The sequence below is a fragment of the Notamacropus eugenii genome, chromosome 3 (assembly GCF_028372415.1).
Source record: "Notamacropus eugenii isolate mMacEug1 chromosome 3, mMacEug1.pri_v2, whole genome shotgun sequence".
Classification (NCBI taxonomy): Eukaryota; Metazoa; Chordata; class Mammalia; order Diprotodontia; family Macropodidae; genus Notamacropus; species Notamacropus eugenii.
In genome coordinates, this window is record NC_092874.1 from 469,150,508 (window position 1) to 469,168,634 (window position 18,127).

The following is an 18,127-nucleotide window of genomic DNA, read 5'->3' on the forward strand; positions in this document are numbered from 1 at the left end:
CAGAATATCATATTCCAATCCTTCCCATATTTTTAAAATCATTTTATTTATTTTTAATGTTCTATAATCACTACCATAAAACTTAGATTTTTTCCCCTTACCTACTCCCCACCACGCCCCTCTCTCCCCAAGATGTCATACAATTCTATATAGGATCTACACATACATTCCTATTGAATACATTTTCACTATAGTCATGCTGTATAGAAGAACTAAAATAAATGGGAGAAATCATATAACAAACCAAAACACAATACACACATACACACACACACACACACACACACACACACACAATGATATGCTACATTCTGCGATTGAATTCCATAGTTCTTTCTTTGGAGATGGAAGTCATTTTGCCTTAGAAGACCATTGGGATTTTTTTTTTTTATGTCTTTGCATTGCTATGAAGATCCAAGTCTACCAGAAAAATTCTTTGCAAACTGTGGTTGTTGCAGTGCACAAAGTTCTGGTTCTGCTTCTTTCACTCAGTATCAGATCATATAAGTCTTTCCAGGACTCTCTGAAGTCTTCTTCTTCATCATTTCTTACAGCACAATAGTATTCCATTACATTCATATAAAATAATTTATTCAGCCATTCCTTAATTGATGGGCATCCCCTTGATTTCCAGTTTTTGGTAACTACAACGAGTGCTGCTATAAATATTTCTGTACATGTGGGACCCTTTCTTATTTTTATGATCTCTTGGGGATACAGTCCTTGAAGCGATATTTCTGGATTAAAGGGTATGCATATTTTTGTAGCCTTTTGGGCATAGTTCCAAACTGCTCTCCAGAATGGTTAGATGAGTTCACAGCTCCACCAACAATGAATTAGTGTTCCAACTCTCCCACATCTTCTCCAACATTTATCATTTTCCTGTTCTGTCATGTTTTCCAGTCTATTAGGTATGATATGGTAACTCAGAGCTGTTTTGATTTGCATCTCTCGAATCAAAAGCAACAGAGAATTTTTTAATATGATTATAGATATCTTTAATTTCTTCCTCTGAAAATTGTCTGTTCATATCCTTTGACCATTTACCAATTGGGGAACGACTTGTATTGTTGTACATTTGACTCAATTCTCTATATATTCTAGAAATGAGGCCTTTATCCTCGAGATTAGTTGTAAAAAATTTTTCCCAATATACTACATCCCTCCGAATTTTGGGTGCATTGTGTTTGGTTGTGCAAAAACTTTTCAGTTTAATGTAATCAAAATTATCCATCTTACACTCCACATTGCTTTCTTTCTCTTCTTTAGTCAAAAATTCTTCCCTTCTCCATAAATCTGATAAATACACTATTCCTTGGTCGTCCAGTTTGTCAATGGTATCAATCTTTATACCTAGATCATGTACTCATTTGGACTTTATTCTTGTGTACAGTGTCAGGCGTTAGTTTATGCCTAGTTTCCTCCATGCTGTTATCCAGTTTTCCCAGCAATTTTTGTTGAACAGTGAGTTCTTATCCCAGAAGCTGAGGTCCTTGGGTTTATCAAACAGGAGATTGCTATATTCATTGCCTACTGTGTCTTGAGTGCCCAGATTATTCCACTTGTCTACCCTTCTGTTTCTTAACCAATATCAAGTGGTTTTGATAATTGCTACTTTATAATGCAATTTGAGATCTGGTAGCACTAGGCTACCTTCCCCAGCATTTCTTTTCTGATATTCTGGACTTTTTGTTCTTCCAGATGAATTCTGATATTATTTTTTCCCATTCTAGAAAATAATTATATGATAGTTTAATTGGTATGGCAATAAATAAGTAAATTAATTTAGGTAGAATTGTAATTTTTATTATATTGGTTCAGCCTACCCATGAGCAACTGATAGTTTTCCACTTACTTAGATCTGACTTTATTTGTGCAAAAAGTGTCTTGTAGTTGTGTTCACATAGTCCCTGGGTTTGTTTTGGCAGGTAAACTCCCAAATATTTTATAATGTCTAGCCTATCTTTAAATGGGATATCTCTTTCTATCTCTTGCTGTTGGACTTTGTCACTAATATATAGGAATGCAGAAGATTTTTGTGGGTTTATTTTGTAACCTGCTACTTTGCCAAAGTCGTTTATTATTTCAAGTAGTTTTTTACTTGAACCTCTGGGATTCTTTATGTATATCATCATATCATCTTCAAAGAGTGATAACTTAGTTTCTTCTTTCCCTATTCTTATTCCTTCAATTTTTTTATCTTGTCTAATTGCTACAGCTAACATTTCTAGTACCATATTGAATGATAGTGGTGATAATGGACATCCTTGTTTCACCCCTGATCTTATTGGAAATTCAACTAGCTTATCTCCATTGCATGTGATGCTTGCTAAAGGTTTTAGGGAGATATCGCCTATTATTTTATGGAAAGTTCCATTTATTCCTATGTTCTCAAGCTTTTTTAATAGGAATGGGTGTTGTATTTTGTAAAAAGCTTTTTCTGCATCTATTGAGATAATCATGTGGTTTCTGTTAGTTTTGTTGTTGATATGATCGATAATGCTAATAGCTTTCCTAATACTGAACCAGCCCTGCATTCCTGGTATGAATCTTACCTGATCATAATGTATTATTCTCATGATAAGTTGCTGTATTCTTTTTGCTAAAATCTTATTTAAAATTTTTGCATCTATGTTCATCAGAAAAATTGGTCTATAATTTTCCTTCTCTATTTTGGCTCTTCCTGCTTTAGGTATCAAAACCATATTTGTATCATAAAAAGAATTTGAGACGACTCCTTCTTCCCCAATTTTGAAAAATAGTCTATATAGTATGGGAATTAACTGTTCTTTAAGTCTTTGATAGAATTCACTTGTAAAACCATCCTGCCCTGGAGATTTTTTCCTAGGGAGTTCATTGTTGGCTTCTTCAATTTCTTTTTCTGAGATGGGGTTTTTTGAATATTCACCTTCCTCTTCTGTCAGTCTGGGCAATTTGTATTTTTTTAAATATTCATCCATCTCATTTAGATTGTTGAATTTATGGGCATAAAGTTGGGCAAAATAATTTCTAATTATTGTTTTAATTTCCTCCTCATGGAGGTGAGTTCACCCTTTTCACTTTTGATATTAGTAATATGATTTTCCTCTTTCTTTTTTTTTAATCAAATTGACCAAAGGTTTATCAACTTTATTAGTTTTTTCATAAAACCAGCTATTGGTTTTATTTATTAATTCAATAGCTTTCTTAATTTCAATTTTATTAATCTCTCCTTTGGTTTTCAGTATTTCTAATTTGGCATTTACTTGGGCATTTTCAATTTGTTCTTTTTCTAGCTTTTTGAGCCGTATGTCCACGTCATTGATCTTCTCTTTCTCTATTTTATTTATGTAAGCATTCAAAGATATAAAACTTCCCCTAAGAACTGCTTTTGCAGTGTTCCATAAAGTATGGTAAGTTGTCTCATTATTGCCATCCTCTTGAATGAAGTTGTTGATTGTTTCTATGATTTGTTGTTTAACCCATTTCTTCTTTAGGATTAGATTATTTAGTTTCCAATTGATTTTTGGTTTATCTTTCCATGGCCTTTTATTACATACAATTTTCATTGCATTATGATCTGAGAAGGATGCATTGACCATCTCTGCCTTTATGCACTGGATTGTGAGGTTTTTATGCCCTAGTACATGGTCAATTTTTGTACATGTGCCATGTACTGCTGAGAAAAAAGTATATTCCTTTCTATTCTCATTCAATTTTCTCCAGAGATCTATCATATCTACCTATTTACCTCCTTAACCTCTTTCTTGTTTATTTTGAGGTTAAATTTATCAAGTTCAGAGAGGGGGAGGTTGAGGTCCCCCACTAGTATAGTTTTGCTGACTGTTTCTTCCTACAACTCCCCCAAACTCTTCTCTAGGAATATATTGCTTGGAGCACATATGTTTAGTAATGATTGTTCATGGTGCCTTTTGGCAGGATATGGTTTCCTTCCTTATCTCTTTTGATTAGATCTATTTCTGCTTTTGCTTTGTCTGAGATTAGGATTGCTACTCCTGCTTTTCTTACATCAACTAAAGTACATTCTGCTCCAACCTTTTACTTCACCCTGTGTGTATCCCCCTGTTTCAAATGTGTTTCTTGTAAACAACATATTCTTGGATTATGACTTTTAATCCATTCTGCTATCCATCTCCATTTTATGGGAGATTTCATTCTATTCACATTCACAGTTATGATTACAATCTCTGTCTTTCCCTCCATCCTCTTTTCCCACCATTTGTGCTTTTAGTTTTCCTGTCTTCCTTCCCCTCCTCAATAATTTTTACTACCACCTCCTGCAGCCTTCCCTTCATTCTTTTAGTCCCCCTCCCTTTTACTCCCCTTTACCCTTACTGCTTCTTCTCTCCCTTTTAGCTTCCCCTCCTACTGCCTATAGAGCTAGTTAGAATTATATATTTAAGTTTATTTTTCCCTCCCTGAACCAAATCAGATGAGAGTACCTTTCAAACAATGCTCATCTCCCTCCCCTTTTTCCCTCTTCTATAATTTTGTACTTTTTCCTGTGATGTAATTTGCCATTTTCTGCTTCCTCCTTTTTACACCTCCTGTTGCAATCCCTTTGCATGCTTAAATCATATTTTTATCATTACATCATTTACTTTATGCCCATTCCCTCTGCATATATCCCTTTTATATTTCATAATAGATGTACAGTTCTCAAGATTAACAGGTATCATCTTCCTTTACAGGGAGGTAAATATAGAAGCTGCAAGATCCTATGTGATCCTGACTGTAGTTCCTCAATATTTGAATCATTTCTTTCTGGCTCCCTGCAGTATTTTTTCCTTAACTTGATAATTTTGGAATTTGGCAACGATATTCCTTGGTGTTTTTAGTTTGGAATTCCTTTGGGGAGGTGAATGGTGGATTCTTTGAATGACAATTTTGCCCTCTAGATCTAGGACCTCAGAGTAGTTTTCCTTGATGATTTCTTGGAAGATATTGCCCAGGCTCTTTTTTTTCATTGTTACTTTCCAGTAGACCAATAATTCTTAGATTTTCTCTCCTGGATCTATTTTCCAAGTCAGTTGTTTTTTCAATGAGATATTTTACATTTTCCTCTATTTCTTCATTCTTTAGATTTTGTTTAACTGATTCTTGATGTCTCATAGAGTCATTAGCTTCTACTTGCCCAATTCTATTTTTTAGAATTCTTCAGTCAGCGTTTGCATTTCCTTTTCAATTTGTCCAATTGTTCCTTTTATGGAGCTATTTTCTCCAGTTAGGTTTTGTACTTCCTTTTCCATTTATACAGTTTTCCTTTTTAAGGAGCTGTTCTCTTCAGTCAATTCTTTTTTCATATTTTTAAAATGACTGGCCAGTTTTTCTTCTACATCTCTAATTTGGCTTTTAAAATCCTTCTTGAGCTCTTCCGAGAATGCTGTTTGGACTTGAGACCAGTTCATATTCTGTTCTGAAGTTTCAGATGAGAGTACAGGCTCAATGCTGACCTCTTTGTTATTCATGCTTTGATCCTTGTCTCCACAGTAAGATTCTATAGTCTTTGGACAAGATGGCGGAGTGAAAGCAACGACTCACCTAAGCTCCTGGAAAAACTCCTCTGGATATCTCTGGGGGGAGAGTCTGACCAGACTTTGGAGGTGTAAAATCCAGTGGGTGATGGACTTTGACGGATTCGGAGCCCAGGCTGGACCGGAGGGTCCACGGGAGGGATCTGTTCCACGGGGGTAAGACCCTGGCGCACAGCGCAGCGCGGTCGGCATGGCAGGGCGGAGGGGACCAGAGGAGCCCGAGAGTGGCGGGCGAGACCAGCGGAGCAGGAGATAAGCCAGGCCGAGCCGGTGAGAGCCGCTGAGTGCCAGACATCACCGCAGCAGCCCTTGAAATATTCAGCCTGAAGACGGACTTCGGTGGGTCACTACTTGAACTTCCAGGAACTGGGATGGCAGAGTGATCAGTAAGTGCTCTCTCCTCCCCCCTGATGACCGTGAGGGAACCATAAAATTCTTCCCCAGATTAATCCTGGATCAGCGGGAACAGCAGAAGGGGGCGGGTGGTCTCATAACACCAGAGGCTGGAAAAGTGGCAAAGGGGGATTCTTCCTACTGTGGTGGAGGCGATCTGGAGGGACAGATGACCCAGGGCAGAGAAAATTCGCACTGAGACCCAGGCAAGCCTCAGAGCCAGGAGACGAGCCCCAGGAGGGGCGGGAACACGCGTTAGCTTCTAGGCATGCCCCAGCCCTCCAGGGGAAAAGGGAAGACAATAGGGAAGCTGGGATTACCATCCCCTGACCTTGCCTTTGCCTCAAGTCAGCTGAGGAGATAGCCTGAGACCAGACCACACCGCCCACACACCTAACAAGCTAACCCCAGAGTTGATCGGGGAAACAAAAAACAAAAGCCTGCTTTTAGCCCAGACACACATCAGCTCAACTTAAAGATCTGTACCTTCTGACTGAAAGAACCAAAAGCTACAACACTCAGCCAACATCATGAATTGGAAAAAGCAGACGAAAAGTGAAAAAACCATAGAATCTTTCTATGGGGATAAGGACCAAAACACAAACACCAAAGAGGTTAGGGCTGAGACTGTACTTCCATCTGAAACCTCAGATGGGACTATGAATTTCTCGCAAGCACAACTAGATTACCTGGAACGTCTGAAGAAGGATATAAAAGAAAAACTGGCCAATGATTTTAAAACTATAAAAAAAGAATTCACTGATGAGAACATCACCCTGAAAAAGAAAATTGAAGAAATGGAAAAGGAAGTTCAAAAATTAACTGGAGAGAATAATTCCCTAAAAGGAAGAGCTAATCAAATGGAAAAGGAAACCCAAAACCTAATTGGGAAAATTGATCAGATGGAAAAGGAAACCCAAAACCTAACTGGGAAAATTGGTCGATTGGAAAAAGAAGTACAAAAATTAAATGGAGAAAATAGCTCCCTAAAGGGAAAAATTGGTCAGATGGAAAAGGAGATGGAAAAGCTAACTGAAGAAAACACTACGATGAAGATTAGAATTGGGCAAGTAGAAACTAATGACTCAATGAGGCAACAAGAATCAGTCAAACAAAATCTAAAGAATGAAAAGATAGAAGAAAATGTAAAATATTTAATTGGAAAAACAACTGACCTGGAAAATAGATCCAGGAGAGAAAATCTAAGAATTATTGGCCTGCCAGAAACCCATGATGAAGAAAAGAGTCTGGACAATATCTTCCAGGAAATCATCAAGGAAAACTGTCCAGAAGTACTAGACTCAGAGGGCAAAATAGTCATCGAAAGAATCCACCGTTCCCCTCCCGAAAGGGATCCCAAACTCAAAACCCCAAGAAATATAGTTGCCAAATTCCAGAGCTATCAAGTGAAGGAGAAAATACTACAAGCAGCCAGAAAGAAACAATTCAAATATCAAGGACACACAGTCAGGATCACACAGGACCTTGCAGCTTCTACATTAAAAGATCGAAAAAATTGGAACCCAATATTCTGTAAGGCAAAGGAGTTGGGACTTCAACCAAGGATCAACTACCCAGCAAAGTTCAGCATAACATTTCAGGCAAGGAGAAAGTCATTCAACGAAATAAGGGATTTCCAGAGCTTCCTGACCAAAACACCAGAACTCAATAGACAATTTGATCTTCAAATGCAGGTCTCCAGAGAATCATAAAAAGGTAAACAGAGGGGAAAAAACAAAAACAAAAACTTGCTACTCAATTAGGGCAAACTGTTTACCTCCCTATAAGGGAAGCTGATACCTGTTAATCTTGAGAACTGTGCAGCTATTATGATAAAAGGGATATATGTAGAGGGAACGGGCATAAAGTAAATGATGTCATGTCAAAAATATGATTTAAGTATGAGAAGGGAATGTAATAGGAGGTGTGGAAAGGGGGAAGCAGAAAATGGCAAATTATATCACAGGAAGAAGTACAAAACTATAGTAGAGGGAAGGAGGGGAGGGAGATGAGCATTGTTTGAGAGGTACTCTCATCTGATTTGTTCAAAGGAGGGAACAATAATCTTAAGTAGATAAGCCTAACTAGCTCTATAGGTAGTAGGAGGGGAAGGGGGAAGAAAGGGGAGGGTGGCTAAAAGGGAGGAAAGAAGGAATAAGAGTAAAGGGAACTAAAAGGGAGGGGGGTCAAAAGAAGGAGGGGAAGGCTGCAGGAGGAGGGGGAGAAAAGTGAATACTATTGAGGAGGGGAAGGGAGACGGGAGAGCTAAAAGCACAAATGGTGGGAAAGAGGTTGGAGGGAAATACACAGATTGTAATCATAGCTGTGAATGTGAATGGAATGAACTCTCCCATAAAATGGAGATGGATAGCAGAATGGATTAAAAGCCATAATCCAACAATATGCTGCTTACAAGAAACATATTTGAAACAGGGGGATACACATAGGATAAAGGTCAAAGGATGGAGCAGAATATATTGTGCTTCAGCTCATGTAAGAAAGGCAGGAGTAGCAATCCTAATCTCAGACAAAGCAAAAGCAGAAATAGATCTAATCAAAAGGGATGAGGATGGAAACTATATCCTGCTAAAAGGCACCATAGACAATGAAGCAATATCATTACTAAACATGTATGCTCCAAGTGGTATAGCATCCAGATTCTTAGAGGAGAGGTTGGGGGAGTTGAAGGAAGAAATTGATAGCAAAACTATACTAGTGGGGGACCTCAACCTCCCCCTCTCTGAACTCGATAAATCCAACCTCAAAATAAACAAGAAAGAGGTTAAGGAGGTAAATAAAACTCTGGATAAGGTAGATATGATAGATCTTTGGAGAAAATTAAATGGGAATAGAAAGGAATATACTTTTTTCTCAGCGGTACATGGAACATTTACAAAAATTGACCATGTACTAGGACATAAAAATCTCACAATCCAGTGCAGAAAGGTAGAGATAATCAATGCATCCTTTTCAGATCATAATGCATTAAAAATTACATGTAATAAAAGGCCATGGAAAGAGAAACCAAAAATCAATTGGAAACTAAATAATCTAATTCTAAAGAAGGGTTGGGTTAAAGAAGAAATCATAGAAACAATCAACAATTTCATTCGAGAGAATGACAATAGTGAGACAACATACCAAAACTTATGGGATACTGCAAAAGCAGTTATTAGGGGAAGTTTTATATCTCTGAATGCTTACATAAATAAAATAGAGAAAGAGGAGATCAATGACTTAGGCTTGCAGTTGAAAAAGCTAGAAAAAGAACAAATTGAAAATCCCCAAGTAAATACCAAATTAGAAATACTGAAAACCAAAGGAGAGATTAATAAAATTGAAATTAAGAAAACTATTGAATTAATAAATAAAACCAATAGTTGGTTTTATGAAAAAACTAATAAAATTGATAAACCTTTGGTCAATCTGATTAAAAAAAAGAAAGAAGAAAACCAAATTACTAATATTAAAAATGAAAGGGGTGAACTCACCTCCAATGAGGAGGAAATTAAAACAATAATTAGAAACTACTTTGCCCAACTTTATGCCCACAGATTCGATAATCTAAATGAGATGGATGAATATTTTAAAAAATACAAATTGCCCAGATTAACAGAAGAGGAAGTTGAATACTTAAACAACCCCATCTCAGAAAAAGAAATTGAACAAGCCATCAATGAACTCCCTAGGAAAAAAATCTCCAGGGCCAGATGGATTCACAAGTGAATTCTATCAAACATTTAAAGAACAGTTAATTCCAATACTACATACACTATTCTTGAAAATTGGGGAAGAAGGAGTCCTCCCAAATTCTTTCTATGATACAAATATGGTTTTGATACCCAAACCAGGAAGAGACAAAACAGAAAAAGAAAATTATAGACCAATTTCCCTAATGAATATAGATGCAAAAATTTTAAATAAGATTCTAGCAAAACGAATACAGCATCTTATCACGAGATTAATACATTATGATCAGGTAGGATTCATACCAGGACTACAGGGCTGGTTCAATATTAGGAAAACTATTAGCATTATCGATCACATCAACAACAAAGCTAACAAAAACCACATGATTATCTCAATAGATGCAGAAAAAGCTTTTGACAAAATACAACATCCATTCCTACTAAAAACATTGGAGAATGTAGGAATAAAGGGAACTTTCCATAAAATAATAAGCAGTATCTATCTAAAACCTTCAGCAAGCATTATATGCAATGGGGATAAGCTAGATGCATTCCCAATAAGATCAGGGGTGAAACAAGGTTGTCCATTATCACCACTATTATTTAATATGGTACTAGAAATGTTAGCTGTAGCAATTAGACAAGATAAAGATATCCAAGGAATTAAAATAGCCAAAGAAGAAACTAAGTTATCACTCTTTGCAGATGATATGATGATTTACCTAGAGAATCCCAGAGATTCAAGTAAAAAATTACTAGAATTAATAAACAACTTTGGCAAAGTTGCAGGATACAAAATAAACCCACACAAATCTTCTGCATTCCTATATATTAGCAACAAAGTCCAACAGCAAGAGATAGAAAGAGAAATCCCATTTAAAGTTAGGGTAGACAGTATAAAATACTTAGGAGTCTACCTGCCAAAACAAACCCAGGGATTATATGAACACAATTACAAGACACTTTTTGCACAAATAAAGTCAGATTTAAGTAAATGGAAAAACATTAGTTGCTCATGGGTAGGCCGGGCTAATATAATAAAAATGACAATTCTACCCAAATTAATATACCTATTTAGTGCCATACCAATTAAACTATCAGAAAATTACTTTCTAGAGCTGGACAAAATAATATCAAAATTCATTTGGAAAAACAAAAGGTCCAGAATATCAAAGGGACTAATGAAAAGAAATGCTTGGGAAGGTGGCCTAGCGCTACCAGACCTCAAACTGTACTATAAAGCAGCAATTATCAAAACCACTTGGTATTGGCTAAGAAACAGAGAGGTAGACAAGTGGAATAGACTTGGCACTCAAGATGCAGTAGGCAAGGAATATAGCAACCTTCTGTTTGATAAACCCAAGGACCCCAGCTTCTGGGATAAGAACTCATTGTTTGACAAAAATTGCTGGAAAAACTGGATAACAGTGTGGCGGAAATTAGGCATAGACCCATACCTGACACCATACACAAGAATAAAGTCCAAATGGGTACATGATTTAGGTATAAAGATTGATACCATGAATAAACTGGAGAAGCAAGGAATAGTGTATTTATCAGATCTATGGAGAAGGGAAGAATTCTTTACTAAAGGAGAGATAGAATGCATTATGAAATGCAAAATGGATAACTTTGATTACATTAAACTGAGAAGTTTTTGCACAACCAAACCCAATGCAACCAAAATCCGGAGGGATGTAGTAAATTGGGAAAGAATTTTTACAGCTAAGCTGTAGAATATATAGAGAACTGATCCAAATGTATAATCATACAAGTCATTCCCCAATTGATAAATGGTCAAAGGATATGAACAGGCAATTTTCAGAGGAAGAAATTAAAGCTATCTATAATCATATGAAAAAATGCTCTAAATCACTATTGATTAGAGAGATGCAAATCAAAACAACTCTGAGGTACCACATCACACCTATAAGATTGGCAAACATGACAGAACAAGAAAATGATAAATGCTGGAGAGGATGTGGGAAAGTTGGAACACTAATTCATTGTTGGTGGAGCTGCGAGCGCATCCAACCATTCTGGAGAGCAATTTGGAACTATGCCCAAAGGGCTACAAAAATGTGCGTACCCTTTGACCCAGCAATATCGCTACTAGGACTATATCCCCAAGAGATCATAAAAATGGGAAAGGGTCCCACATGTACAAAAATATTTATAGCAGCACTCTATGTAGTTGCCAAAAACTGGAAGTCAAGGGGATGTCCATCAATTGGGGAATGGCTGAATAAATTATGGTATATGAATGTAATGGAGTACTATTGTGCCATAAGAAATGATGAACAAGAAGACTTCAGAGAGGCCTGGAAGGACTTATATGACCTGATGCTGAGTGAAAGGAGCAGAACCAGGAGAACTTTATGCACAGCAACAACCACAGTGTGTGAGAGTTTTTTCTGGTAGACTTAGATTTTTGTAATAACACAAGAACTTCTTACCAAAAAAAAAAAAAAAAAATCCCAATGGAGGATCTCAAGGCAAAATGCCTGCCACACTCAGAGAGAGAAATATGGAAGTCACTCACATATTGTAGCAGATCATGTTTGTGTATGTGTATGTGTTTGTGTATGATGTTCTGATTTGTTATACGATTTCTTTCATTTGTCTTAGTCTGACTACATAGCATGACTATAGTGAAAATATACTCAATAGGGAAGTATATGTAGAATCTATACAGAATTGTATGCAGTCGTGGGGAGGGAGGGGGGGAGTGGGGGGTAGGTGGGGGGGATAAAATCACAATTGTATGGCAGTGATTGTTAAACATTACAAAATAAAAAAAAAAAAAAAGATTCTATAGTCTTTGCTTTTCTAGTTTGCTTCCTGCTCATGATGATTGCATTTGTCCTGGCTTTTAAAGTGGATCTCTGCTTCTGGAGTGCAGGGAGTTCTGTCCCACAGTACTTGTGCTTGGAACTTGAGGCTTTGTGTATTGAGGCCTCTGGTTCTTTCAGCTAGAAGCTAGAATACTGCAGCTTACCTGATGCTGAGCTGGCTGGTGTGCCAGAGCAGAGGCTAAGTGAAGTCTTAGTTTCTCCAGAGTTACCCTGGAGCTCACTGTGTGAGGTGTGCATGTGTGGAGGTATTCTGGCCACAGGAGGTCTCCTCTCCTAAGCTAGAGCACAGGTAAGAGCACAGCTGTTGGTGAACCCCATCTGTCCTAGTGTATTCCCATTTCCCCGGGCTGTGCTGAGGCACACCTAGGGTCCTGGTTGTCTCTTACAGGCTCCACCCCCTGGTGCTCAGTATCTCCTCATGGTTTGCTGAGGTGTGACTGTCTGGGACACCTCCCGTCTTGCACTGATCCCATTCAGCCACAGCAAGATGCCCCGCCCCCTTTGCAATTTTCCTAGCCTCATGGTCTAAGAGACTATTTACCCCTTTGGCTATTCTCTGCAGTTTTCAAGGTTAACAAGAGGAAAGGAAGAGCATATACAGATCACTCTGCCATCTTGGATCTGGAACATTCAAGTAGGTGACTTACAGACATTTAATCTGTGGGCCATTAGCCTCAAGAGCAGCTGTTAGGTCTTCTATGTTTCTCTCTCCACTGGACTCCCATCCTGGGTTGATTTGTTTGAGAGTCCGCACTGCTGCTTCTCCTTCAGATGGCCTGGTGCTTCCTGCTTCATTTTACTATGGTGGGATCCACGCTGATACAGCCTGTGTGTTCTGTGCTCCTCCAGCCCCATGAAACAGATTATTCCTGTTGACCTTCTGGGCTTCCCTGGGCTGGAAATCTGCCATACCATCTCCTAGTGGATTCTGCCACTCTAAAATTTGTTCAGATTCTCTTTTTAGAGGAATCTGAAGGAGTTTGTCCTAGAGTGTAAGTGATTACTTGCTCTCACTTTGAAGTCTTGGTTCTGCCTCCCTAAATAATTATTAATATTGGGGAGACACAGCGTTTTTTTTTTCTTTCTGGAACCTTACTAGGCCAAGTCAGCATCTGAAGGACATTGCTGATACTGAGATTGGAATAACTTTCTCCTTAATCTTATTCAGATCCCACTCAGGTGTGAAGTCCCATTTTGTACTACTGAGGTTTGGGTGGCAATAAATTTTATGATCCAAAGCTGGGGTTGTTTTTAAAGTGAATGACACAATCAAAATCAGGTTCCCTTCCCATCCCCTCATTAGAAAAAGTCCACCTCTTATTATAACATTCATTTTTCTCTAATTACTTATTAACCAATTAGAGTCAAATGCAACCTTCAGGAATACCCATTCTTCCAAAGGCATGTAAGCATTGAGTGGTTTCCATTGGGGGTCTTTCACATTCAAGAGTATCAGTGACCCCTTTTATTAACTATTGCTAGCATTATTAATAAAATTAATCACCCAGAAATTATGTCTCTCAAACTTTGTACGCATCACGCTTCTCTTTCTTTTCCTTCTCCTTTAAACAACACGTGCATAACATTCAATAAACACAAGAGCCTATACTGAGTAATCATTCTCTCACTAGAACCAGATTATAAGAAGTAAACACCTGGGGGAAAGTCAGCTGTGACATGGTTCCTCATAGAAGGCCTAAATAAGAGGAGATAAAGTTATCATATGTGCAGGACATACATGAACATCACTCTTCAACTCAGATCTCTCTTTTAAGAAATTATTTTTTTTTATTCCGGTATAGCATTGGGCAGCAAAGTAAATATATTTTATGAAGTGAAAAATAATCTAGACCCAAAGAAGCAGGATAGTTTGTCATGAAATGGTATTGCTTTTTTTCGCCAAAGGAAAGTGATGTGTTCTACCAAAAGATGCTTTGATAGCTGTGGATATTTCTCAGGAGAGAAACATTTCCATACCAATGTGACCTTTCTGCAATGCTGAAAACAGAAGATCGGCATATCAGTTCTCCTCTGTCCTAGTAAAGTATTGAAGTCTAGCTTAGGCAAGTGTTGGTTGAATGCCAGTGGCATTGCTAAATACAGCCTATTCCTGGTCATGAACATTTGGTATTATTCAAGTCAGCAGAGATGAGGTGGAAAAGACCTGGAGCAGGGTTTTAAAGCAAAGAGCACTTGCTCTCCACCTGTTCCCCCAATAAACATTCTGTCCGTCAACTGGAGAATTCAGTTATCACTCAGGAAAGGGAACTTGTAGGTGCCTCTCTCTGGAGAGACCCTTCGGGAATGCGCATAGTTCAGGGCAAAATCCTGAGGTGACTTTGAAAACCAGTGACATGAGGAGTCACTGACTTCCATAACAGCAGCCCCTTAGTGTCTGCTAAGCAGCTAGAGCCAGAGTCAAGCCCATCTGAGGGACTAAGAGATTTTAATGGATTTTTTGTTGCTCAGAATCATTAAATATCAGTGCTGGAAGGGATCTTGGTGATTACCTCATGAGTGTCTGTACAAACTACAGGTATTACAAGGATGTTATCTGGAGATTGTTGCAAGATGTGATGTTTGATTGATTTAAACTTGAAAATGCCACACTGATCTCCATATCTGATAGTAACAAATACAGACTCCACCTCTATAATGAGATCTCTTGAGAGGAAATCTATGTGTACATGCATATATGTGGTATGTGTACATATATGCATGCATGTGTGTGTGTGTGTACTTTGAAATCTATTAAATACTTTTTATGAGTCAGGCAATAACCTAAGCAGTGGAGAATTCTCCCCTCTCCAATACACCTTCCAAATAGCTAACAAATCGATATTCCAAAAGCACAGGTCTGTGCCTATCAGTGCTCACCTTCTCAAATGCTCACTACTGTAAGAAAAAATACAGACTTCTCAGTTTCACATTGAAAGTCCTTGATAATACGACCCTGACCTATATTTCCTGATTGAGTTCACATTTCACTACATAACTCTATGTCCATTTGCCATTCTCCATATTTTTACACAGTCCAACTCCCATGCTTCCAACTCTCTCCTTCCTTAGCTCTGTCCTCTGGAATTCTGAGGTCCCTTTAAGGATGAGCAAAGTGTTATGACTTACATGAAGTCTTTTCTGATCCCTTTAGTTGTCAGTCTTCACGCATATGTATGTACTAAAGATATTTTTCTTTGTTATAAATAAATTGTGTACATAAACATATATATGAATATGTATGCACCTAACTGTATTTATATTTCCTACAAGTAGAATGTAAGTTCCTCAAGTACACCAACTTCTGCATTCTTCTTTTTTTGTGTGCCCAGTGCCAATTATGGTGCTGGAGCATAGTAGGAATATAATAAATGCCTTTTTGCTTGATTACATTATTTTCTTTCATGCTATCATCAATTCAGTTCAATTGGACAAGCATTAATAAAGCACCTACCATGTGCCAGGCCCTGGATAGGTAAAGAAAAAAAATGAAACAAAACCTGTTCTTTAGCAGTTTACATTCTAATAGAGAGACAGTAAGAACTTCTATGAGTATATATGGAATAAAGAGAATAATTATGACTGAATAGAAGGTATTTAGAGAGGGAGGAAAAAGCAATAAAAAGCAAAGATTAGCCAAAATATATGAATAAAGATGAAGGCATGGCATTATACCTTTAGAGACAATTGAAAAAGAAATATAATGTGAAGTGTGGAAGGAGGAGAAATGATGCAGGGTCTATAACAGGCTGGATTGTCTTTTTTTTCTAACCTTAAAGTTGAATTCAAATTGTGGTAATCAGGCTGAAGTTGTAATGTGGGAATAATCTAGGGGAGTTTTCAGCTTGCACAGCTTGGCAATTACTTTTTCAATAGGCATTTTCAGTCTGACATCCATTTGTGTGAGATGGATGAGTGCCCATGCAATAATAAGGTCATGGCATTGCCTTGTGATAACTGCCCATGGTACTGAAAGCGAATCACCATAGGGCTACAGTCTAGTGTACGTCAAGTGGCAGAACCATTTGACTCAGACCATTGCGCAGTTCATGCAGGAGGAGATAGATGGACCATCTTCATGACCTCTTGCCTCCAATAGGATCTAGGGTAGTCCAGGGTATAATACAGAGATGACTTTGGAAGCTAGAGATGCAGAATCTCTGAAGCATCTGTCATTCACCACATGGGCCAGGGACATCTCTTTGGGAGGTGTTTGGGATCATAGCAGCTTTTTCATTAGAGATTGTCAACTTTCTAAGATTAAGAATAAGAGATATGACTGGGTATGGAGCAGTCAGAGCACAGTGGGCAGAGACTTAACTGCAGAGTATTTTTTGTCCATGAGCAAGGAAGTGTGGAGTGAGGTTTCGAGGGACAGGGAATATCTTCTTGAGCTCTAGAGTCATACTACTCTAAATTGGGGGAGGTAATTGTTAGATTCTTCTCATTGTATCAATTCAAGCATATCTTTTCCCCATGGTGGATAGACATGTGCACAGGTACTTTGTTAAAAAGACAATTGTCAATTGCTGATTAGTTTCCAATGAATGGACATGCCCCACAAGTTGATTGGCTGACTAGGACTCAAGATAGCTGTTTCTTCATAGTACCTTCCCCTTACTGAGTCAAACAAAATCTAATTTCAGTTTCTCAGGGTTTTTTCTTTTACCCTTAGGAGATAAAATAAATCAGAATGAACTCATGATAATATTGTGAGTGGTTTGGGGAAATTATTTTTCCTCTCCTGCCATGTAAAAATACTCAGAATTTCCTCACATATACTTACTCTGGGATGAGGACTTGGTTGTTGCTATGACAACTGCAACCCTCTCAGCATGACCCAGAATTTACAACTGGCCTGTGTTGCCATTGGGGATCTTTTGGGAAGCATGTCCTTCAGAGCAACAACTTGAATATAGTCTTAGAATGTCAGAACTGGGACTTTTGAGGTCATGTCATCTAGTCTAATCCCCTCATTTTCCAAACGAAGAGTATAAATATTAGAGGATTTAAGAGAGTTGCCTAAGATCATAAAGTTAATTAGTGGCAGGACCAAAAGGACAAGAAGTAATGACTGCTTATTCACAGTCAAGTATGCTTTCTAATTCACCATGCTAACCTACTTGACAACATACTTTGCCATAAGTTGGCCATGACTCTCTCATCAAAATGAAGAAGTACCTGGGGTAATCAGTTCTCAGTGAAGGAAGTAACCAACCTGAAATGTCTTCAGTTTCTTCCTGTGAAGAGAGGGGATAATTCTACCAGTGTAGATTTTTGGGGAAGAAGAATGAGCCATGTAGCTAACTTTAAGGAGTATTCCGTATGTAAAGATAAAAGATCACCAACAAAGAATCATCTGGAAGCTGAATGAATAAAAATATGCCATAGCCATGGCATGGGACAGCAGAGAGGGTAAGTCATATGACCTTTGCCAATTTTGCTATAGTCATGAATTATTTAAACAATACAGATCCAAGGAAAGGGATTACTTATATAGTAATCCAAAAGTGTTATTTAGATTCTATGGAACATATAATGAACCACTGGACTTCATTGGTGTGTTTCTGCATCTATCCATTAGCTATATTATGTAGTCTGTGGTAACAAAGTGAATCTTGTTCCATATCCAACACTCATCTGCACTGGAGATGTACAT